Source organism: Rhineura floridana, chromosome 5 (genome assembly GCF_030035675.1).
Source record: "Rhineura floridana isolate rRhiFlo1 chromosome 5, rRhiFlo1.hap2, whole genome shotgun sequence".
NCBI classification, from domain to species: Eukaryota; Metazoa; Chordata; class Lepidosauria; order Squamata; family Rhineuridae; genus Rhineura; species Rhineura floridana.
In genome coordinates, this window is record NC_084484.1 from 58,406,604 (window position 1) to 58,430,907 (window position 24,304).

The 24,304-nt window shown below is 40.4% G+C and overlaps 1 protein-coding gene across 2 annotated transcripts in view; it reads right to left on the minus strand.

Moving 5' to 3' along the window:
* Nucleotides 1-24,304, minus strand: part of RPL31 (ribosomal protein L31) — a 277,352-nt gene that overhangs the window by 118,515 nt on the left and 134,533 nt on the right. The gene's annotated exons all lie outside the window — the stretch shown is intronic.

The window sequence follows — 24,304 nt, forward strand, 5'->3', positions numbered from 1 at the left end:
AACAGCAAGCTTTGTTAACACATCTGCAGCTGTAAGACCATCACCATCATTCTGTACCAGACTAACCCAGGGTATTTTCACAAGTGACTCTAAGGACCAAACTACATGTTATGTTAAATATGTGATCATTTTTAATGTATGTTTGCTTTTTAAAAAATATAAGTCTGGGAGAAAAACATAGTGGCAAACTATATCAGGTCCATGTCATGCAGGGACTTACTCCAATGGCATTTACTCCCAGGTGAGCATGTATTGGATTGCTGCTACAGTCATTAAGGAGTTGTTAAGAAGTGGAGCCTACTTATCATAAACCTGACTCAATCAATGGATGGGGTGTTGCTGTTTGTTCTAGCAGAAGCTGAAACAAGACAGAAAGCTACAATGCTCTGTCCTCAAGGTATAAGGAATAACTCCTTATTTGGTTATACAATGCCACACTGTCATTTAGAGCAAAGCCTTTCACAGAGATCTTCTGAAGGGAAAATAAGTCAGTTTCTTTATTTCCAACTGATATTATTTTGTCTAATACTCCTTTTGAAAACTAGCCATTGTATGATATAGAGAAGTGTTAGATTCTAAGAGAAGAACCTATATAATTTTAGGCTTGCAACCTAAATGGACTGAGGGCTTTGGACAAGTTGTGGAGAATTTGAAATGTCGTGTAATTATTTCTGTCACCAGTTCAAAAGTACAGGCCTTTTGTTGTTCACTATCAAGTACCCTTTACCCTTGCTTGAGAACACAGGGTATAATCACAATCAGATTAAGTCTAGTATTTAAATACAAAACAAATCTCCTTTCTTCCTTTGGCTGTTTCAATTTTTTTTCTTTATTAGAAATTAAAAACAGCAGTTAAATTATCCTTTGGCACAATAAAAAAATTCTTCAAGGAATAAAGTATGAAGTTAAACAGGAATAAAACTTGTTTGTGTTTCTCTGATGCAATTTTGCACAACAAAGTAAAATATATTTCTTTAGATGTTGTCAGGCATTAAGAGCACAAAGATTATTATACAGCCACAGGAGTAGTCAGCGTGGATTTTTCACATTCCGCAATGTTAAATTGAAAATACCCCCAGGCCATTCTGATGCTTCCCATTAGCTCACTTCAAAACAAAACCTTACAAAACCTATAGTCCTGAACTCAGAAATGCTTGCTTAACAACTCTCTCAATTTTCATGGCAATACACAAAACAGTCAGAGAGAATAGGCAGTTCAAAGTGTAAAAAGAGAGAAAAAAACCACAGAGCACTTTTGGACTTTTTTCTCTCAGAGTTCTCATAATCTGTTGAAATTCAATAAATCAGCCATGTTCACAGAGTATCTGTAATCCTAATACTGACCTTACCCCATACTCTGACCTTCATCTTCTGCAGTTCAAAAGTTAAAAAAATGTCTGGCTGATTTTTAATTAATTTAAGAAATTTTGGCTGGAACTCAATGATAACGTCGGGCATGCTCAGTAAAAACCAACTGTCAGCATTCTAAAAACCACACTCCCAGCTGCTGGGCCTGCCTAATCAGGGGGCCACACATATACCAGACTTTGATTTCACTTGAGACAGTCATGGCTTCCCTCAGAGAATCCTGGGAAGTGTAGTTTGTGAAGGGTGCTGAGAGGAGACTCCTGTTCCACTGGCAGAGCTCCAGCGGCCAGACTGGTTTAACAGTCAACCACTCTGACTGAAAGTCTGTGAGAGGAACAGGGCATCTCCTACCAACTCTCAGCACCCTTCACTAACTACAATTTGCAGGATTATTTGAGAGAAGCCATGACTGCCCAAAGTGAAATAAAGGCCTGGTGTGGATGTGGCCAGGAACAGCTTTGGTTTAAATTTGGGTGGGAGGCTACATGTGCCTGCTGTAGAATAAAAAGGTGGGGGAATCCCTGAAAAGCAATGATACTGTTCACAATGTTTTCCTTTTGGAAAGGAAAGGGGCTTCCCTTCTGCCCAGTGCCAACCCACCCAATCTCCTCCCCTCCCCTCCCCCCTCCCCTCCCCAGGTCAGTGTTGGACTATGACCTTGGAGACCAGGGTTCGAATCCCCACACAGCCATGAAGCTCACTGGGTGACCTTGGGCCAGTCACTGCCTCTCAGCCTCAGAGGAAGGTAATGGTAAACCACCTCTGAATGCCGTTTACCATGAAAACGCTATTCATGGGGTCAACATAAGTTGGGATCGACTTGAAGGCAGTCCATTTCCATTTTCAAACATGATAGCACAGAAATAAACCCCATTGAACTCAACAAGTATGCAAACAATCAAACCCACCCTCCCTTCTCCCTCCTATCTGCTCCATCTAACCCCTTCCCTCCCGCATCCTTTGCCACTCCCTCCCCATCCCCATCCCCTTCCAATACCCTCCTCCCCCTTCCCCCTCCTCCCCCTCCCCTTCCTCCTCCCCATGGTCAGTTTTACCTATCTTAAGCATGATTGCATGGAAGTAAATACCACTGAACTCTATAAGCATGCAAATGATCAAATCTGCCCTCCCCTCCCCCTTCCTTTGCCCCCCTCCAATATGCTCCTTCCCCTTCCCCCTCCTCCTCCCCCTTCCCCCTCCTCCTCCCCCATCGTCAGTTTTTCCTATCCTAACCATGATTGCATAGGAGTAAATGCCATTGAACTCAATAAGCATGTAAATGATCAGACCTACTTTTCCCATCCTTTCCCTCTCCTCTCCCTTCCTCCTCCCCTCCCCTCTTCCTTCTTTCTCCTTCCCTGCCCACTCCAGCCCTCCCTCCCCCCTCCCCCCCAGTCACTTTTACCTATCCTAAGCATGACTACACGGGAGTAAATCGCACTGAATTCAATAAACATGCAATTGATCAAACCTGTCCTACTCCCTTCCCCCTCCTGCCTGCTCCCATCCCAGTCTTCCCATCTGCCTTTCCTCCCCTCCCTCCTCCTCCCCCTCCCTCCTCCTCCCCCCCACCCCACCCCCTGTGGTCAGTTTCACCTATCCTAAGCATGATTGCAGGGGAGTAAATCCCACTGAACTCAATGTACATGCAAATGATCAATCCATTCTCAGCAAACTTGCACAGAATCCCATTTCTTACCTCCCGGATTAAAAAGCAGGGAAATTCACTAATAGGCAAAAAACCTTGCAGTTTAAGAACATACCTATAGCAAACAGATATTTCTACCAAACTTTAAAAAGCAGGGAAATTGGGTAGCTATAGTGAATGCACCAGGGGAGCAGGAGACCTGAACTCCTCTCTGAGATATTGGACTGCCCTACAAATATGTCAAAATGCAAACACCATTTGGGTTGGTCTTTCACAGTCCAATCCACTTCCTGTGTAGCTTGGAAGAATATGGTTACATGTGCCTCTGAGCATATGGTGAGTGATGACAACACCTGCAATCAGCCCAAATAATAGAAAGAAGACGTGCTGTGCTGATCTTGTTTTAGCAGGGAGGAAGCAACATTATTAAGACAGTTGATATAGTTCAGATGGTCACTTTAAATATGTCTGATTTACTTTGCAATTTTAGTGAAGTTTCCTATAGGAAATCATTTTCTTTTGGTTCTATTTCTGTGAATATGTGAAGCATAGTAACACTTTGCAAAATTTACACTAAAAATCTCCAAACATAATTGTGGAATAATGGCACTGACTTCTGCAGAATAGTCTCCAGTGGAGCTCAGGAGTGTCTCAGTTTGCACAAGATAAAACAGTGGGAGGTGAAATATATTCTAGCAAAATTCTAGGTGTGCTCTATGTTTTTAATTGACCATGCCCACCTTGCCGTAAATAAAGTGGTTTAAACATAGCAGGCTGAAAACATGCATCCTATTTTTCCGAACAGCTAGAGTCATTGTAACCTCCAGGATGGGTAACTGTAATGTGCTCCATGTGGGGCTGCCCTTTAAATTAGTTTGGAAATTGCAGCTAGTGCAAAATGCAGTGGTGAGACAACTCACTGGGGCAGGACATTGGCAACATATTATCCTGTAACTGAAATAATTGCACTGTTTGCCCATTAGCTTCTGCACTAAGTTAAACGTGCTGGTTTTGGTGTATAAAGTCCTTCACAACTTGGGAGAAGGATACCTGAAATATCATCTTGTCCCTTATATACCCAGTTGATCACTCCAGGTGAGGGAGTGCAGGTGAGGGCTTCCTGCAAATGCCACTTCAACATGGGAAGCGAACCTTTAGTGTTGTGGCACCTACCCTTTGGAATTCCCTCCCCTTAATTATTAGACAGGCACTGTCTTTGTTATGTTTTTAGTGCCTATTGAAGATCTTCCTCTTTCAACAAGCCTTTTAAGTAGCGACCTTATCCCAGTCTGCCGCTCTGGGCTCCTGCTCGCTGTCCTGGGCTCCTGCTGGAAGGAAGGGTGGGATATAAATCAAATAATAAATAAATTAATAAAATCTGTGTTGGAATTGTTTTTAAATATTTATTTTCAAGATTTTTAAAGGTATTTTGTTTTTAATATATATATATATATATTAAGATAATCAGTTTTTCAGATGTTTTATAATTTTTTTAGTGTTTTATTGCTTGTTTGCTGCCCTGGGCTCCTTCTGGAAAGAAGGTACTGCTGGGATTTAAATTTAATAATAACAATAACAACAACAATGACAACAACAACAACAACAATGCATCTGAAGGCTTTTGCTTTTACCTTATGTTTAGTAACATGATATAAATTAATACAAAAATCTACCATGACATTATTGGCTTTACTTAAATCAGAGAACAAGAAGAGGAAAATCCATTATCAGTGGGAAGAGCCTATAGTATAACTATCTCTCTCTTTTTCTTTTTCCAAAGCTGGCAGATATAGTATAGACATTTTTGTTGCATTTGTATGTGTAAGCCTAGGGCACCTTGCCATTCAAGTCAAGAACAAATTAACCTACCTAACTGGTAATTCCAGTCTCCTTTGGGGAGATCACATACCCAGAGTGAAAGAGACGGCATTCCTATCTCTGCCTTTTAGAATACTGCTTCACACACTTGACAGTGTAATGCTGCACTTGTAAAATTTAACCTGGGTCGCCTGCAGACTGTCAATGTTTTGCAGGCAAGATTCAGTCGCACACTGGAAATATAGGTTTGTGCAATTAAAGTGGATTAAAATGCTGTGTTGCAACAAACCAACTTTTCAAAAAAAGCACCACCACACAGAGTTTCGGAGTTAGGAAAGTGATGGGGGGCTATGTCCACCCTGGAGCACTAATGGGTACATGGGTTGCTGTCTCCTTTGTCCACACAAGAGCACTTTCATTTTTATGCCTCTGTCTTGATGTTTCCCTGTCCACACTAGTGGGTCGTGCTTCATGGGATATTTGTGCTATGTGTTTTTGTCTCCTCCCCTTAATTAGTACTTACCCACTCACCATAAGTTTGGGAAACCTGAAGGGCATGCATTTAGCTGAGCACACACCTTTAATTTTTTTTAGTTTATTTTTGAAATACAAGTTTTCATATATAATAGATTTTCACAAAAGAGCAGCAAAAAATAAAATAAAAAATGTCCATAGCTCCAAGCCAGGCAAGGATTTGGAGTCACTTGTATGAAAGGATGTCACTTTCTTTTCTCCCCTTCCCCCCCCCCCGTATCTGCAAGGGCAAATTTTATTTTAATTTTTAATCAAACTATTTGTGCAAGAGCACTTCTGTATAAAAGAGCTATTTTAAAAATAAAAATACCATGAATGTGCCTTCAAGCAACAGCCTTAGAAGCCTTTCCTTTGTGCTGATGGAAACAAACTGGAAATAGGGGGTAGGGTGATAGATAGCACCCAGTGAAACATCACCACACATGGAAAAAGCCCACATACACCATGCACTTTAGAGTACCCACAGCCATATAGCATGCAATTTTATACTGAATTTTCTTCCCTTATCAGATTATCCTTGGATCAAGAAAATCTGGATTCAGCAAGGGGAAAGTGTGGGCTGCCTATTGGATGAGGAAGATGTTGTGTGGACATTGCAAAATGAAAAGAGAGAGTATAAGCAGCTTCAAATCCATATTAAAATCCAGTGTGGGTGAGCCTGGGGAAAGGTATTAAAAAGTGTGGGATAAACACCTGATTAATGGGAAGAGGTATAACCTCAGCACACACAAATCAGAATGAAATTATATCGTTGTATAACCTCCCTACAAACAAATGCTCAATAAAGAATGGGCATTCTATAAACTCCACATAGAGCTTTGTGCAAGCAAATCAGTATGAATGCTCAATAAACAGATAATCAGGAGGAGTTCTGGTCTACATTTGCCACCTCTGCTTGCATTTTAAAGATCCAAGACAAAAGTAGCATGAAATCATCTGACATGTTGCTTTTTAAACAAGTTGTGCACTTTGCTGTAGGGCAAAACACGTTAAATGCACATGTTAAACTCATTCAATAGGTATTGTACCTGTTTTCTTAGCATTAGTATTGGTTGCTTCATGTCGGAAACAGAAAGCTGGACTAGATGGGCCTTTGGTCTGATACAGCAGGGTCTTCTTATGATTGTATGAATAATGAGTTGTCTAAAGCCACCTAGTCAGTTCATGGCATTAACTAGGTACTTTCTTGTTGCAAGTTCAACCTTTTAGCCATTATGCTATATTAGCTATATAATAGGGTTTATGGCTTTCTTTGAGTTCATATCCCCAATGCAGATATGCAAAGTCTGAGAGAGTGGAACCTCCTCTTCACTGTTGAACAGATAGCTAGTAGGGAGGTGGTAGAAAAGTGTGCTTTGACTTATTTGTCCTCCAATCAATGAGGGGATACTCTGTGCTGCAACTCATGTGTCTCTGAATCAGCACAATCCAGGCCACTGAATACAAGGTATCACTCAATTCTAGTAGCTTTTTGTGCTTGCCATGGGGTGCCATGTCTGTAACATCTGTAGTAAATTTCCTTCAGATGGCATGGAACACTTACTATTGGGAGGCGAAGCTGTGGCCCTCCAGATGTTGGACTCCAATTCCCATAAATCCCAGCCAGCATGGCCATTGGTCAGGGATGATGGGAGTTGTAATCAAAGAAAACCATAAACCCTATTAGAACATCTGAAGCTGAGCCCTCACATCCCTGTCGGTTCACAGCCTCTACACCAGCAATTCCCAGTGTGGGCGGTAGCACCCCTTGGGGGGCGTTACAGCCTTTCAGGGGGGCATTGGCATGACTACAAACTTTAGGGGGGCATTTGGGTTCATTAGGGGGCGTTGACATTTGGCGGTCTGCTGCGACAGTTGAAGAATTTAAGTTTAATTTTATTTAATACACAAATCATTAATTTTTAAACTGTTTTGTCCCCAGATAGAATGTATTTAATAGTCTCAATTCATGGAAATAACACTATAAATAGTGTGTGCTCTTTAGTAAAGAAATTCTGAATAGCGGCCAGTGTCATATCAAGGAATGGGGATATTAGCCACGCCCCGGCACTAGGTAATGTTCCAATGCTGTCTTGAGGGATGTTGGAACCAATCACAACAGAGTGTTTTATAAGCTGGGTATATTGGTGGAGGGCACATTCTTCCAATGGATGAGTGCCGTGTGCAAACGGGTGACGCAGACAGTCAGTTATTCGCTGGTTTTCTTCAGGAATGGGACACACTCGCTACCCGTTGTTTCTGTGATGTTTAAATGAACTTATTTAATGAAACAATGCCGGTAAACTGAATGAGTTTGTTGTTAAGTATATTAAGTATAATAGGAAGCACTGGCATATACTTAATCTGAGGGGGGCGTTGGGCACAAAAAGATTTTGCAAAGGGGCGTTGGGTCAAAAAAGTTTAGGTAACGCTGCTCTACACCCCAAGAAGGAGATATGAAAGACCAACTTCAGATATTCTAAACCAGGCAGTGGAGACTGGTGACTCTGGGACAGTGAATCTGCTCTGGGTTTTAGTCCAAACTTGAAAGTTTGGACTAAAACCTAAAGCAGATTCACTGCCCTACTGACATCGGAGCCTCCACTGAAACCAGGGGTGGGTAACCCAAGGCCCAGAGGCTGAATGTGGCTTTCCAGGCCTCTTTTTCCAGCCCACAAGACTCTTACTAGGCCATTCTCTTCTCACTGGCTCTGTTCCGTGGCCTCCTTCAGTACCTTTACACTGTGATAATGCCTCTTGCTTGCCTGGATGGGAGATGGAAAGAGAGGTGTAAGTGTACAAACCTCTGCCTTTTTCATTACTGGAATGAAGCCTACAAAGATAAGAGCCACATCCATTGACCTGCACATTTTTGGCTCTGTCCACACTCACCACTGGCATGCCCATGAGAGAAAGCAGCCCTCAGGCTGAAAAAAGTTCCCGCTGCCTGTTCTAAACCCTTTACCTTATTTACCTTATAATTTACCTTATGGATCCATAAGTATGGTTGTTGGGATATTTCAAATTGTTGTAGGCTGCCTGTGATTTTCCTTATTTTTGGCCCTTTCAAAGTCTCCAAGGGTGAACAAAATGTGTAAAAATTGGGAGATAAAAGTTTGTTTTGTATAGAAAAAAAACCAGTTAGAAGTACAGGCTAGCTGCTTACAAGCCTAGTTGCTGTAAGGGTTAAAGTTTCTTTCACTCCTCCTCCCATTCTGAAGACTGGGCCATCTCTCACCTCTCTCTATTTACACAACTGTAAGAAGACTGCTGCTGTGGGAAGACAGCCAAAAGGGAAAGGAGAGAGTATGCAGAAATGCAAACTTTTTCAAAGCATACATCTCAAGCCCAGTCACACTTTTAAAAGGCAACAGGAACTAAAATAGTCAAGCCTCGGGAAAGACGCCACCATGTGTGCAGCCTTCAGCTCACATGTAAAAGAGCTGGAACAGAACTGTTCATGGCCAGTCTTAATGAATGAGCCAAAGAGAAGCCAGTCTTCATGACTGCGCTGAAGAGAAGAGCGGCTGGTCCTAGTGACTGAGCCAAAGAGGCCACACTGGAGAGAAGTCAGGCAAAGACTGTTGAAGGAAGACTGCTGAACAAAGAATACTGAAGCACGTCTGCTAAAAAGAGGCTAAAGGTAAGATCACAAAGCCACAGAAGCTACTGAAGAAAATTAATGAAGCAAAGGCTACCAAAGCAAGTCTGCTAATGACAACTGAAGATAAGATTATGAAGCTTGTCCTTGAGAAGAAAACAAAGAAGCTGCCTGATGCTGAAGCCCAGCAACCTGCAACATTTTATAGAATTACATAAAAGAGTGAGAACATTCCTTTTAGCAGGTATTTAACACTGTAATGAGAATACTGAGTGACGTTTTCAAACCCTTTAGCTAAGACTAAACAGGGAACATTCAGTAAAGTTTTCAAACTTTTTTCCCTGAAATAAAAAAGAGAATATATTATATGACGTTTAAAACTCATTGGCTAAGGCCAAAGAGAAGATTATTTATGGCACTAAGAAGGATATTTGTGCCAATAAGAAATGTATAAGGATATTTGCACAAATAAGAAATAGATAAAGCTGTTTGTATAAGGCTGCTATTAGACAAAATGTTATTTGCCAGCCACACTAAGGCGTGTAATTGCTTCACAACTATAAGCACTGCTAGTTGAACTGTTATAAACAAAGCCAGCTATAGGCCACTTTAACCATTTAGTTCCAAGTGGAAGCCCTCTATGTGCCGCTTCTACCCATATGTTATAAGATAAAGCCAGTAATATGCTTGTTTAAATGTTATGTCCTGGCTACGGCTAGCAATATATGGCAGTTTAACTATTAAGTTAATGGCTAAGGCCAGAATCTATTTACCCCTATGTATACACAAGTTATGCACTGGCTGTGGCCAGTTACTTGTATTTCTATACTTTAATATAGAAATAAAGAAATATATCTGCATTTTCCGCTGTGGAACTCTATTTTTATATTTCCTGCTACATTCTCAGTCCCAAGAAGTGTCTTGGGTAGGATTTCTTTTTCTAGGTTTACCTAGCCAGTCATCTGCTGTCGATAACAAGACTCACTTAGGTGAGGACAAAGTTTGATATATAAGACTCTGGAGATACATGAGCCTAGAAAGAACACATAGAACCCTCATCTCTGTGCATCCATTAGATAAGGGTCCAGCTGGTAACAAAATGTCCACTCAAGGAAGAGCATTGGTGACTTAAACGGAGTGTTTGACTTAGGCAAGCATAGAAATAGACATTAGGCTGGAAAGTAAGAAAAACTGAAAGATGGGAAATATGGAAAGTAGCAGAGTGGATTAACAGAGCAATCCTAACTTTAGAAAGCTGGCATAATTTACCCCTATTCCAAACTCTGTTCAGAAGGAATTTGACATAGAGCACCCTTTTTGCCAATACCAACTGAGTTTTGCTCGATTGCTAGGTCACATGACCAACCTGACAGGGATTTGGAATAGGTATAAGTCTGTCCTTGTCCTGCCCGACTCAGAATGCCCCTTTTGGGGGATTTATGCCAGCTTAAGTTACACTGGCTTCTTTTCCACTGGCTGAGCCCTGGTTGAGCCAGGCTGAGGAACTTATGACAGCATAGACTGACAGCCCAAGAGCTACCAAATCCAAAGTCTCTTATCCCAGCAGATCTCAGGTTTGGATTCAGGGTCAGAACCAGCCTACAGTGGGCCCTTGGGCACCAGTCTGCAGGGGCCCTCATTGTAGTTGTTGTTGGTGGCACTACCCCCACCACTGCCAAGGGCTTAAATAGGACCAGACACATCATGGGTTAGTGCACTATGCGTGCACCCTGCCATCATCCACACTGATGCTTCCTATCATCCAAGATGGGGGGGCATGTTGACGCCCTGCCACTATCTTGGGTGATGGCAAGCATGCATAAAAAGTGCACTGACACAGAGCCACAGTGCCACAGGAAGTTGCTTGGCCAGTCTGCAGCAGAGGCAGGGGAGGTGCCTGGGAGAGTAGCTGCTGCTTTGTGATCTGTGCCAGCATCGGGTTGCAGGGTGCATGCTAGCATGGATCACAGAGCCCTGGCAGCAAGGGCTCCTCGGCCAGTGCCCAACCTGGCCACCCGCTGGCACTGGGCCTGTTTAGATTGCACTGTGAATCAACAAATTTGGTTTGGAAAATGGACATAAACAGTGGTTATGCAATCACTGTATGGCATATCAGAGAAGGATAAGCTTGAACGTTACAGATTCTAATGATGGAATGTGGTTTTTTGCATCATAAAAACTGGAATCTTACTCTAAGAACTTAGAGTTATCTAGATGGTGACATTAAAGGTGTCTTCGCATTTAACATTACGTTATTTCTTTCTTTTAAAAAATCAAATAGGAAGGAAAGGAAGATAATTATCAGGATCACAGCAAGCAGGGGGAGGCTATTTAAACCTTTCCTCCCTTACTGCAGTCCTGAGGAAAATTGCTCTTCAAAGATCAATTGCCCATTTGCTTTGGCGTGGCAAGGGGAAGCCTCCCAATGCAAACAGCAATTTCAAATGAGTGATTTTCATCAGGACTGCAAGAAGAATGGGTTGAACTCTCCACGTGCTGTGATCTGAAAATTATTGGCTGCCTCAGATGATGCTATTTGCATATTTAAAAAACATGCACATTAAATGCAAATACACATTAACATCACATCTAGTTTGTCCTTAGAAATGCTTGTAAAGGAAAAAAAAACTTTTGGAGAAGTACTGTAATCCTCGTCTGTTACTGCTATTCAGAGACTGTGCATAAGATGTGAGTTATTTCCATATATATAATTTATCTATCTATTTATTTGATATAAAATTTTATATCAGTATTTTGCTTCTGCCTGCCTGAAATTTAGACACCATTTCAGATGTTCAGAACTGGGCTTTGTAAGTAGGCATCTTGTTATTGTTTCTATTGTTTCCATCTGTATTTCCAGAAAGAACAAACAGGCACAATAGATCAGTCAGTAAAATAAGCAGCTGACACCCTTGTATCTGCTTGTGATTTTAGTAAACTAACAACACTCAAAATGGCCTGCACATAGAACAGCTGTCTCAAATTCAAAACATTTGTGTGTCCTTTGTAATTTGATTCAGTCTCCACCTAATAGGAGAAATAGAGCGTATTTTCAGGATCAGCTTAGCCTCTATGGCCCACTGTGCCATTAGCAAATTCTCTCTGATTATTTTACGCATTATAAGTATACACTTGACAGGGAAGTGTGCACCAAAAATATTATATGAAGGGTTCCTTAGAGCTGTGGCAAGGAGAGAAGATCACAACATATAACAGCAGAACAGCATCGTAGCAGAAGTCTGCCAAAAAAAGGTTTTAGCAGGTGCAAAAACCAAAACGACAAAGGTGCCAGCCTAATAACTTTGGTCAGGGAGTTCCAAAGTGTAGGAGCCACCACACTAAATGGCACTTATAAAAGTTCCAGTTCCACAGATCTAAGCAGTTGAGTGGGTACATATGGTGTCAGATGATGCTTCAAGTAAACTGGTCCCAAGCTATTGTGAGATGCATGAAGTGTTATCCTCGGTTATGGGGGGGAGCGGGGGGGAATGAAATTGTTAACAGTGAGGTCAGAGGGAAACGAAATGCAGAAAACTACCAACATGATATTTACGTAATTAATTGTAATTGTTCACAACAAACAGTTGTGCTGGTAACACAGACATCTTGGCATGGTAAGCCAATTAATCAATGTAGTGTGACAAAAATCCTTGATGTTGATTCAGTCCACAAGCAATAACTGTGAACCTCTCAATGTATTGTCATTCAGCAGGTTCATGGTGTCCATGCACAGGCTGTGGCAATTCCCGTCTCTATTTGCATAGCAGACTGAGAGAAATATAAGGTTGGTGTAGGAGGCACACTCAATTTTCACAAACGTTCTGAGATCATCATGATTCCATTGTATTTTGACACCTTCACTGGTCTTCCCTCCATCAATAAATGTTTTTGATGCCAAGGTGTGATTCCATGTTATTGTAATTTGTAATTGTACACTCTGCAATGTAGAGAGAGAGGCAGAATGATTAGTCATCTTCTTTTCTGTCAAACACAGCTGAACACAATAGGACAAGTCCATTCAAAATGTGGGCATTACAGCTAACAGTGTTTGATGCAGCTTGCATGAACCTGGCTCTCTTGTGCCCTTTTCATGTTTCATTTCTATTACTGCTGAAATTTCATTTGAAACTCTTGTTACTAATCTCAGACAACTCCAGTGAGTCAGGTCATGAAGGAGACAGATAACTATTATTAGGAACATGTTTATTTATAACAACCAGTTTAGTGTTGAGCAACAAATATGACAGGCTGCACTTTTCTGAAGGTATATTGCATGCCTTGGGTGAGTTATGAGGCACAGGATGGAGTGCAGAGGCCTTTCCGCCACCCCCAAAATGCAGGAAGCTTTCAGGCATGCATCAACATTAACATCTCCTGCTGTGATTTATTGTAAACAAAATTAAAACAAGTATGTTCCTCCCTGTGTTGGGCTCAGTGTCATGAATAGCACAGTACTGGAATTTAAGAGCGGGCCATGCTATATTTCTTCTGGATTCACCCTACACATTTTTAGGTATATACTAAAATATCATAGGGCTACACTTAAAATATTTCGGAAAACACACAAGAAATATGGAATTGGAAATGTGCACAATACAGGTATACTCATTGGGGAGAGATATTCATACAAATCTTCTCACCACTCACACTTTCATTGTCATTAGAAACTGCCCAGCCACCTCCCCATCCTCAGTGTGTATACATTCTGCATTAGTGAGAAAGGGATCCTATGTGTGTAGGGCACTCAGTTTTTTGCAGTCAGTTATGGTTTCCTTTCCATACGTATGGAGGAGTCCTCCACATGTGTAGCGGTATGCACAGAGGATCTTTCTATCTAATACCGAATGCATGGCTGTGTTAGGGGTAGGGATAGGGGAGAAATTCGATCCAATTTGCATTTCAAGCCAAATTTATCAAATTTGTACTTTCCAAAACAATATGAGAACCAAAACACAGCCACCTTTTGAAATTCACACTCATCCGAATTTTGCGATGCAGTTCGCCAACCAAACAAGGTTTACAAAATTCCTATGTTAGGGGAAAGTGTGCATAAAAGTGAAGAACATATGAGTGAAAATAACGTACAAAAATGCATTATATGACAAGAAAGGTGACCATGCTCTCCTCACACTCGTTCAGTGAACACATAAGAGACTATATAAGAACTCTTCTATGACTGGCTTCAATTCATTGTTGAGTTAATATTTTGTGTAATGTGTAATGTGGTCCTAAGCAGTTCATATCCAATGTCCCCTATGAGCAAGTAGAGTATAAAAGTCTCTTAAGAAGAACATGGTTGGTGTTAATAGCGCCTTGAAAAACAAAGGCACTCATTCCAACTTTTTTTTTATTCTTTGCTATACAAATATCAGAACAGTATAAAACAATACATAACACACAACAAAAGAAAGAAAGAAAAGCTGCCCATTCCAGCTTTGTGAGAAGCGCATCAAAGGAGTTTCTTCCAAGAGGATCTCAGAAAGGTCTTTGTTAATTGTGTGGACTGTCATACAGGCATGCAGATTTTCAATTGTCTATTACCAATAATTGCAGTTGAACTTAAAACTGACTAAGAAGGTCATATAAGTTCAAAATCAATCAGGGAACAGTTCCTCACACTGTCTTTGTCTCAGTTTCTTCTCTATACAGTTCATTTTATGACTTTGTTTAAAAACAACAATGGGGTTTCTTTAGTAAATAGGCTTCTTTATAGTTGATGTCCTGAGTTGAGTTTTCAGAGGATTCTGGTTGCCCCAGATTCCTCCCAATTAATTTTCTCCCCAGATCTCGCATTCACCTTCAGATCCCCTCACCGCACAAAAAGAAAGAAAAACCCAGTTTTCCTTACCCATTCGAGGTCTGTCTTCCCCCATACTTGAGGCCTGTAGCTAAAGATTTATATGGTTATTTGAATTCAAATGTGATTTCCTACCTCTGCAAATCTCTTTGGGGTGTTTTTTAAAACCCATTTTCTTTTCCTCTTAGATTTTACTTGCGGCCTTTAATGGGTTCACGTCATTTGCAAAGCCCTCTTCTATCCTTGTCCTGCCACTTCTTCCAGCCCCTTGCTCCTGATTTCCTGTGTTCTTGCTTTTTCTACTCTTCATGTTCTGTGCTGTCTAGGATTTGAAGAATTTGGTCAACAACAGCCAGAGGCCCATAAAACCAGAGCAGCTTAGTCAATAGCAGTCCTAGATTCTTTTGCTACTCCTCTCTGATGTTAGGGCATCACAGCCAGTCATTCACAAAATCTTCAATGCCTTTGCCACATACGTTCTCAGTTAAGGCTGTTATATTTGCCTTACTTCCTGGGGTCAACTAGAGATATCCAAGTAAAAAAAGGGGTACATCAAATCAAATCAAATTTTATTGTGCGGTCATAGACCCAATATACAATTGATTAAATTTTCAGATTAAAAAAAATAAAACGAGACGATACAAAATCATCAGCTAAAAAGTTAGTCTACAACAATCAGTCATAATGTTAGGTACCATTTTTACGTAGGCTGTGAGCTAGAATTAGAAACTGGGCGACTGATTCAGTGGTACGCTTGTCTAAAAAAGGGGTAATTTCAAAGCCAGTCACATGGATAGTAATATGATATAGATATAGCAGAGCTTGGAAGTAACTAGCTACAAGTAATGAATTACTTGTAATTCATTACTTTTTTGAGTAACGAGTGGGTAATTCCTTTACATTTTGATTGTAATAGAACTAGGAGTAATTTTACTACTTTTGTGGAGTAATTGTAACATTTCCAGGATTACTTTTGGGCATTACTTGGGGGGGAGCAGGGGAAGTCTTCTGCTCCTCTGGTTTGTGGATGAAAACCATGTGCCTCAAACTGGGCTTCTGTGCAGTGTCGCTCTTTCCTCATGCACTGTGGATGGCTAGGGGGCGATGAGGGAGGAGGCGGAGAGTGAGACGGGGTGGAGTGGAGAAAACAATTATTTAAAAAAACAGATAGTGGTGGTGAAGAATGGAGTGAAGGGAAAAAGGATCCGGAGGTCAAGAACACAGATAAAGGAGGAGAAGGAGGCAGCAGCAGAATGGAGATAAAGAACTGTGGAGGTGAAAGATGACAATGTGTGTGTGTGTGTGTGTGAATAATGTGTTTGCACTTGGCACACAAAGTAGCCTCCACCACTCTCTCTGGCTACTGTGCTGCATTTGCAGTATTTTAACTTTTTTGCATCTCAGGGGAAAATGTTTGCTTGGGAGAGTGTCCCTTAGTTGGTGGCAGGGCAGGGTCTGGGAGGTGGTTAAGTGAGAGAGATTATGCTGGCTGGCTGAGTGGGGGGGTAGCACTTTGTTTGACGTGCAAAGATCTGAGTAATAGCCTCAGCCTCCCTCCCCACCACCCTTACCAGCAGAGAGACCACCATTGCTATCTTATGAATAAAAATAATTATTCTACTACCTCTGTATGTGTGTGTTTATTTTTAATGTTGTTTTAGGCTACTTAGATGTGCAGCAGCCAAGGCCAGCACCTTGTAGGCATTTTTTAAAAAAAGTAACTGAAATGTAATTGTAGTGATTAGTTTGGAGGAAAAGTAATCAGTTACTTTCAGAGCAATTGTAATTGTAACGGTAATTACTACTTTTTGGGGCCATATAACTGTCACTGTAATTTATTACTTTTTAAAAGTAATCTTCCAAGCTCTGAGATATAGATGTCTATATCATATAGACATATGGATGGCATTTACAATTGCAGCCAGATCCAGAGATAAATAGCAATTTGCAATGAACAGCTGAAGGATTTGTCTGATCATAATTCACACTGTCTCTCTTGTTTGCCCTCAAAAAGTAGCACGCTGCTCTGAGATGTTTCAGATATTTCTAGCAAGTACCTGGAGTAGTGTGTCTTTATAATAAGTATAAAACACAAACTCACTGTCGGTTTTGGAATCTGATTGGATTTAGTCCATGCTGAAAATGCAGACAGGATATATGAAACAATTCAAATTCTGACTCCACCCTTCTACTACCTTCTGCCAGTCTTTTCTGTTCAGACCAGATTTGATTTTGGAAACAAGACAAATATGAATATACTATGCCTACATGCTATGCTTTTTAAAGACAAAGTGCTGCTCCTTAGGGTTGCCAGGTCTCCAGTTTTCGGCTGGAGACTGTTTTTTTTTTGTTCCATCTGGGTGTCCGGGTGAGTCACCCCAATCTCTGGACTCTTAGCTTTTATTTAAAAAAAGTTTCTAGGGGTCTGATTCAAGAGATAAACATCAAAATGTCAGCTCCCCCCCCACTGCTGTTAAAGGCTGCTCTAATCCCACACGTTCAAGTTTTTACCCAATAAGGGAAGTCAGGTTTGTGACTGATGAGAGATCTGCTGACTTCCAGGCATTAGCTAGAACCCATTGCAAATCCTGGAAACAGTTTCAACATCAGAGTTGTTTGCTTGGCAAGCAAAGTTGACTGAGTGTACAACTTTCAGCAGCAGCAAGATTGCCATTCTACAATAATAAACCAGGAAATCTAGAATTGAAAATCACAGCAGGATCTTGGTAGACGTACACAATAAAAAAATTCAATTATTATTACTATAATAAAAGTGTACATGTAGGGATTTTTTAATTACTTGCAAAAATAGCATATTATACATTTTATCTTTCAAATAACATTTGAACTGAAATTTGAAGAAGTGTACAAGCTGCAGCTTATGATGCCAGATTTGTTATACAGTGTAAATTTTACTGGGCTGTTGAAGAGGACAGTTTATTTGTCTAATTCATAGCCTGTTTTGAAATCCTTCCCAATATGAAGCTTTAAACCTATATAGGAGTAAAGCTGCAATGCTAATCCCACATACCTGGAAGTAAACCCATTGAATTCAGTAGGACCTATTTTTGAGTAGACATGGTTAGGATTGTGCTGTAAATCAATGGGACTTTTGAGTGAACATAGCAAATGATTGTGTTATAAATATTTTTATCCCCTCCAATCTCTTTTAAAAAAGAAATTAGGCAGGGCTTACTTAGAATTAGAATTTATTACCTGCCCTTCACCCAAAGGTCACTGCTTTTATTTGGTAGGAAACTAATACTGATTTTATTTTATTTTTAAAGTTCTGCAATGACCAACTGGTTTTGACAATGAACTATTATATAGGTGTATGTAGTTTTACATCTCCACTGTGTGTGTGTGTATGGAATCTTTCCAACAACCCTGTAAGGTAGGGTTGGAAACCAAGGCAGCTCACAACAAGAAATAAATCCATTTAAAATCCAATAACTATAAAAGCAAGTGTAAAAGTTGCTATACAGCTTAAAGTGGCATGATTCTGAATTTTGGGTTGGATGAGTGATGTTCCTTATAACTTGAGGTTGCAGTCCTTTGCATGCTTCCCTGTTTGAGTAAGCCCCATTGAATACATTGGAATTTGCTTCTGAGTAAACATGCATAGGATTGCACTATAAATAACTTTATAGGTTGTGTAAATAATAAACATCTTTGACATTAATGCTTATATAAATATTTCTTCATAATGTGTCTCGATGTGTATCTTATTTTACACTATGGTTGTACATTATTATTTCCTCTGCATTTTAAGTGTGCCCTTCTTGCTTGGGGTGGTCATGGTCCCCTCTGTTATTTTCACCCTGAGGGGCAGATAAGATGGTGAGTAGCCCATGATCACCTAGTAAACTTGGTAGCTGATTTCCATTTTAAACATTGTGCTGTAGGGTGCAATAGGGTACCATCTTGTCCCCCATGCTGTTTAACATCTATATGAAACCCTTGGGAGCAGTCATCAGATTTGGGACCAGGTGTCAGCAGTGCACTTTGGGTGGGGTTGTACTCCCTCTGAAAGAGCAGGTTCTTAGTTTGGGGCTGCTCCTGGATCAATTTTTTGTTGCTAGAGGCCCAGATGACTTCAGTGTTTAGGAGTACCTTTTACCATCTTCGGTTGGTAAGACAGTTGCAGCCATTTCTGGACCAGGTAGCATCTAGCTCACTACTGGTGACATGGACTAGCATTAGCTCTCCAGGATTCCAGGCAATAGTCTTCTCCAGAAATTGGATTTTGGACCTTTGCATGCAAAACATGTGCCCTACCACTGAGCTACAGCCCTTCCCCTGTTTAAAAAAGTATTTTTTTAAATTGTCCTTTTCAGTTCACTAATGAATGCACAGCACACCTAGGACAGATCCACACCATCCAGATAAAGCACATTCAACACACATTTGAAGGACATGAATCCCACCACAGAAACATGGGAACTGTAGTTTGTTAAGGGTGGTGGGAACTATAACTGTGAGGGGGAAACTACGCTTCCCAGGATTCTTTAGGGAAAGTCATGCACTTTAAATGCAAATTGAATGGGCTTTAAATGTATGGGTCTGCTTAATAAACTCTGTAAATCATTTTAATTATTTTTTTTAATGGAGATCAGCTTCAAAGTTTACTGTGTGACCATGGGCTACTCACCATCTCTCAGCCTAATCTTTCCCTCAAGGTGAAAAAAACAGAGGGAGACCATGACCACCCCAAGGAAGAAGAACACATTTAAAATGTAGAGGAAATAATAATGTGCAACCATAGTGTGGAATCAGATACTTAACAGGTCATAGTATGAGCATGAATGTCAAAGATGTTTATTATTTACACAACCTGTAAAGATATTGCAATCCTATTCATGTTTACTTAGAAGCAAGTCCCAATGTATTCAAGGGGGCTTACTCAGGCAGGGAAGCATGCACAGGACTGCAGTTCAGTAACAAGGAACTTCACTCACCCAATCCAAAATTCAGAATCATGCCACTTTAACCTGTTTTGCAACTGTTTTATACTTGTTTTATGGTTATTGCTTTAAATGGCTTAATTTCTTGTTGTGAGCTGCCTTGGTTTCTAACCCTACCTCACAGAGTTGTTAGAAAGATCCCATATACCCACACATTGGAGATGTAAAAATACACAAACCCCATAGAATAGTTCATTGTCAAAACCAGTTGTTCATTGCAGAACATTTTTTTAAAAAATAAAATCAATATTAGTTTCCTACAAAATAAAAGCAGTGAAACCTAGGTAAGCCCTGCCTAATTGCTTTAAAAATAGGATTGGAGGGAGAGAGAAAGATTTGCAACACAAACACAATTGTTTGCTATGTTCACTCAAAAGTCCCATTGATTTACAGCACAATCCTAACTATGTCTACTCAAAACTAAGTCCTATTGAATTCAGTGGGGTTTACTCCCTGTATGTGCGATTAGCATTGCAGGTTTACTCCTAGAAAAGCAAGTATAGAATTAAAGTTTCATACTGGGAAGGTTTTCAAAACAGGCTATGAATTAGACAAATAAACTGCCCTCTTCAACAGCCCAGAAAAATATTTAACTCCTCATAATTAGAAAATTATAACACATTGTAATCATAAGCTGCACATACACTTATTTTAAATTTCTGCTCAAAAATGATTTGAAAGTCCTGGGAGACCAGGGTTCAAATCCCCACATGGCCATGAAGCTCACTGGGTGATCCTGGGCCAGTCACTGCCTCTCTTTCTCATGAAGACCCTAAATAAATTGCCATAAATTGGAATCGACTTGAAGCCAGTAAATTTACATTTTATGCTATTTTTGCAAGTAATTTAAAAAGCCCTGCATGTACACTTTTATTATAACTGTAATTGTTTACAATAAACAATTGCCTTCCAAGCTCCTGCTGTGATTTTTTTGTTCTACAGCTCCTGACCTGCATACAGAAAGAAAGCTATAAACCAGGAAAAGACAACAATTTTTCGACCTTGCAATTTGTTCCAGCTATTGTCTGGAGCTCAGCAAATCCTTTGTCAATCACAACCCTGACTTCATTTATTGGCTACAAACATGAAAGGGTGAGGTTAGAGCAGTCAGCTACGAGCTCATTTAACAGATGTTGCGGGACGGTGGGGGCAGCTGAAGTTTTGGTGTATATCTCTTGAACCAGATCACTTAGAAACTTTTTTTTTTTAAATGAAAGCTGAGAGTCTGGAGATTGGGGTGACTCGCCCAGAAACCCAGAGTGGACCCAAAAAATCCAAAGTCTCTGGGTGAAAACCAGAGACCTGGCAACCCTTATACTGAGCTAGATGGATCAGTAGTCTGACTTGGTTTAAGGTAGATCCCCATGTTCCTGGTATAGAACAAACACACAAGTTTACGAGCTGCATCACAAAGAATAAAATTTCTTGTTGAACGATCCTGCATATTATTTTGTCAGTCAGCTATGGTCCTCTACAACTTATAGAGAGCAGCACTGAGACAATGTAAAGAAGGGGAAAACATTTATTTTTCTAAGTCAGGGAAAGGCAATCAATAGTTCTTTGCTAGGGCACAAAGCATTTACTGTCTGCTGAATCCTTTGACTGAATGAAAGAATTATTGCAGCTATTTTTTGGTTGAGTGTTACAGGTAGTGACTCATGCATGCTGAGCATGTAACCTGAAGGATGTTACAGAGGCAAAGGAATAGCAATAACAACTAGACTACAGTACTCTGATCAGACTCAGGCACTATTTTCAGATTTCTTTTCTCCTTCCTGTGATATGGTTGCTCTTTCAGGCTGGCTGGGTCTATATAAAATACAGACAGTCAGGTCAGAATCCGAAAGGATCAATTTCTTCAAGCACCCTAACTTGGTACTGCACCAGGGCTGAGGAATCTCCAGCCCACAAGCCTAATTAAGCCCACCAGGCCTCCCCATTAGGGCCTCCAGGCTGTTTTGACCAAGCTGTGCTCACCTGCCCTACATCTGACCTGATATCGTACATCAAGTGTGGAGAAAGTAATGATGTGGCTGGGCTTTCCAACCAGTGGAAGTCAGCTGTAGAACTCATACAGCAAAATGACAGCAAAATTCACCCTGCAATATAAGATATGGTTGGGAGATTCTGCCTTATGCCAACACCAGTGGCAGGTTCACCTAATGTGTGTGATTTAATTGTGCACATTGAAGTGTTGTACTGAGTATTTTCACTTTTCTCTAAGCTGGAAAGTTACTGTTGTTATAATACTTCAGAAATATTTGCGAGAGCTACAAGAATTTCCAAGTACAGATTTCTTGCGGCAAGTTTGAGTCATGTTTAAACCACATCACCCTGTATTTCTGAAGTTAAGAACTAATTTGAGCTTGTCACTGTGTTTTCCCACAGAATGTTTCCGAACACAGTAACAGTCACATTAAACTCAATGCCTTGAAGGTCCAACTGTAGCTGAGAGTCACATTTTCTTTCATTTCAATTAACCCAGTTGTCATATGCAATTATATGCACACTCAAAAAACTGCCCCAAAGAATTTCTTATGCTCTTGTAGTGGGGTGGACTAAACTAATTCATAGGAATTACAATACTAGTTATTCCAAAGGATAACTAGGGATAGAAGGATCTGTTAATTTTGGTTCTCTCAGTTTCTCATTTTTCCAGTCTTAAATTCAGTTCTCCACATTTCTGCAGAAATTTGATAATTTTTGTAAAAAGAAATCCTCATGAAAATTCTTCAGCATTTTAGTGTGAATTTCTCCTACTAAACACATTTTTGCATGCAGTTTTGATTGATGTACACATTTTTGCAAGCAATTTTCCTAATATAGTGCATTGTTGTATGTTATTTTCACTAATATAATCATTTTTATGCACACTTTCCGCTAACATATGCATTTTTGAAAATATTTGGTTGGAGAACTGCATTACAAAACTTGGATAAGTGCGAACTTCAAAGGGTGGTTGTGTTTCAGTTCTCAAATTGTTTCCTAAAGTATGAATTTGATAGATTATATGCAAACTGAATTGAATTTCTCCCCCATCCCTAGTTGGAAGCAATCTACTTTGATTTAAATTAATTTTAGAACAAAATCATTTGGGAGCACAGTGTGCAGCCCACTCCTATGCTTGTTTACTCAGTGCATTCAGTGCAGTTTACTCCCTATGGGAAGTGTGTTTAGGAATGCAGCTTTAATTCATGGAATTTGTTCATGCAGATTGAGAAGATTCACAATGGATCAGCCTTGTTTAAGAAGATTACAAGTTCGTAGAATGTAACAGACAGGTGGCAGAGTCCCAGATTACTTATTTTAAACCATAGTACTCATAAGTTTATTTTTATTTATTTTAAAATGTAGCAACTATTTTTCAAATAAAAACAAACTCCATATTAAAACTGTAAAAACCCAGCACCACATATTGAGTATGACTGTTGTCACAGCTTGCTGTCTGCAGCATCCCTGCAAATGCCATGCAAATCATGTGCGACTGTATGCACAGATGATAGAAATTAGCTGCTAATGGTCCATTCCCCCAGTGGGCCATGGTACTAATTGTCTCTCTCTTCATGAATTACAGTAAGTAGGATATGCTCGATTAAATGTCCATGCTTATGAACATGCAAAGCTGTCTACATTGTCTGACAATTAATATATCTTTGCCAAGTAAAAACAATTATGAATTAAGCTTTTGCAAAGAGTCTGTGATTTTATATTGCAGTGCAAACCTTGCCGGGGAGGGCAGAGCTTAACAAAACAGTTGGGCCACTGCCACATCTGCAGCTCTGCTGCTCACACCAATTGGGGCGGTAGGTATGGGAGCAGGAAAATTGCTGTGGAAATGAATTGGGCCTGATGCTGTCACTTGGAAGCATCAGGATCCAATTGCTCAGGATCCAGCAGATTCCAGGCCAGTTCAGCCCTTTGTCACCCCTGGAACACCCCTTTTTGAAGCTTTCTGTGGACTGCTACCAGTGTAGATCCCACCAGTGAAGCTTCTCCCCTCCCATACATTTGGCAGGCTGAGCAGGGAGTTCCACTTAGCAGAGTGACACTGGCGTGACTCTGTGAACAGAGACTAGTGGAAATAGGAATGGATGGGCAGAGGGGGATACCTCAGCACAATCCTACTTCTCCTTGCTCAAGGCAATGCAGTGTTAGTGTGGTAGCACCTATACTTTGGAACTCCCTGCCTACTGACATTAGGGAGTTACCTTGGCAATGTTGTGTTAGATACCTACTGCTTAAAACTGTAGTTATCTATATTGTTTAAAGTTTTACTGAGTTTTATTGTTAATTATTTTATGTATACTTTTAACAGTTTTGCTGATTTTATCTGTGTTTTACTGATAATTTTCATTAGAGGGTCTTCGGATTAAGCAGTCTATAAACCTTTCTAAACAGAGCCAGTGTGGCATAGTGGTTAGACTCAAATGTAGGACTATGACCTGGGAGGCCAGGGTTCGAATCCCCACACAGCCATGAAGCTCACTGGGTGACCTTGGGCCAGTCACTGCCTCTCAGCCTCAGAGGAAGGCAATGGTAAACCCCCTCTGAATACCGCTTACCACGAAAACCCTGTTTATAGGGTCACCATAAGT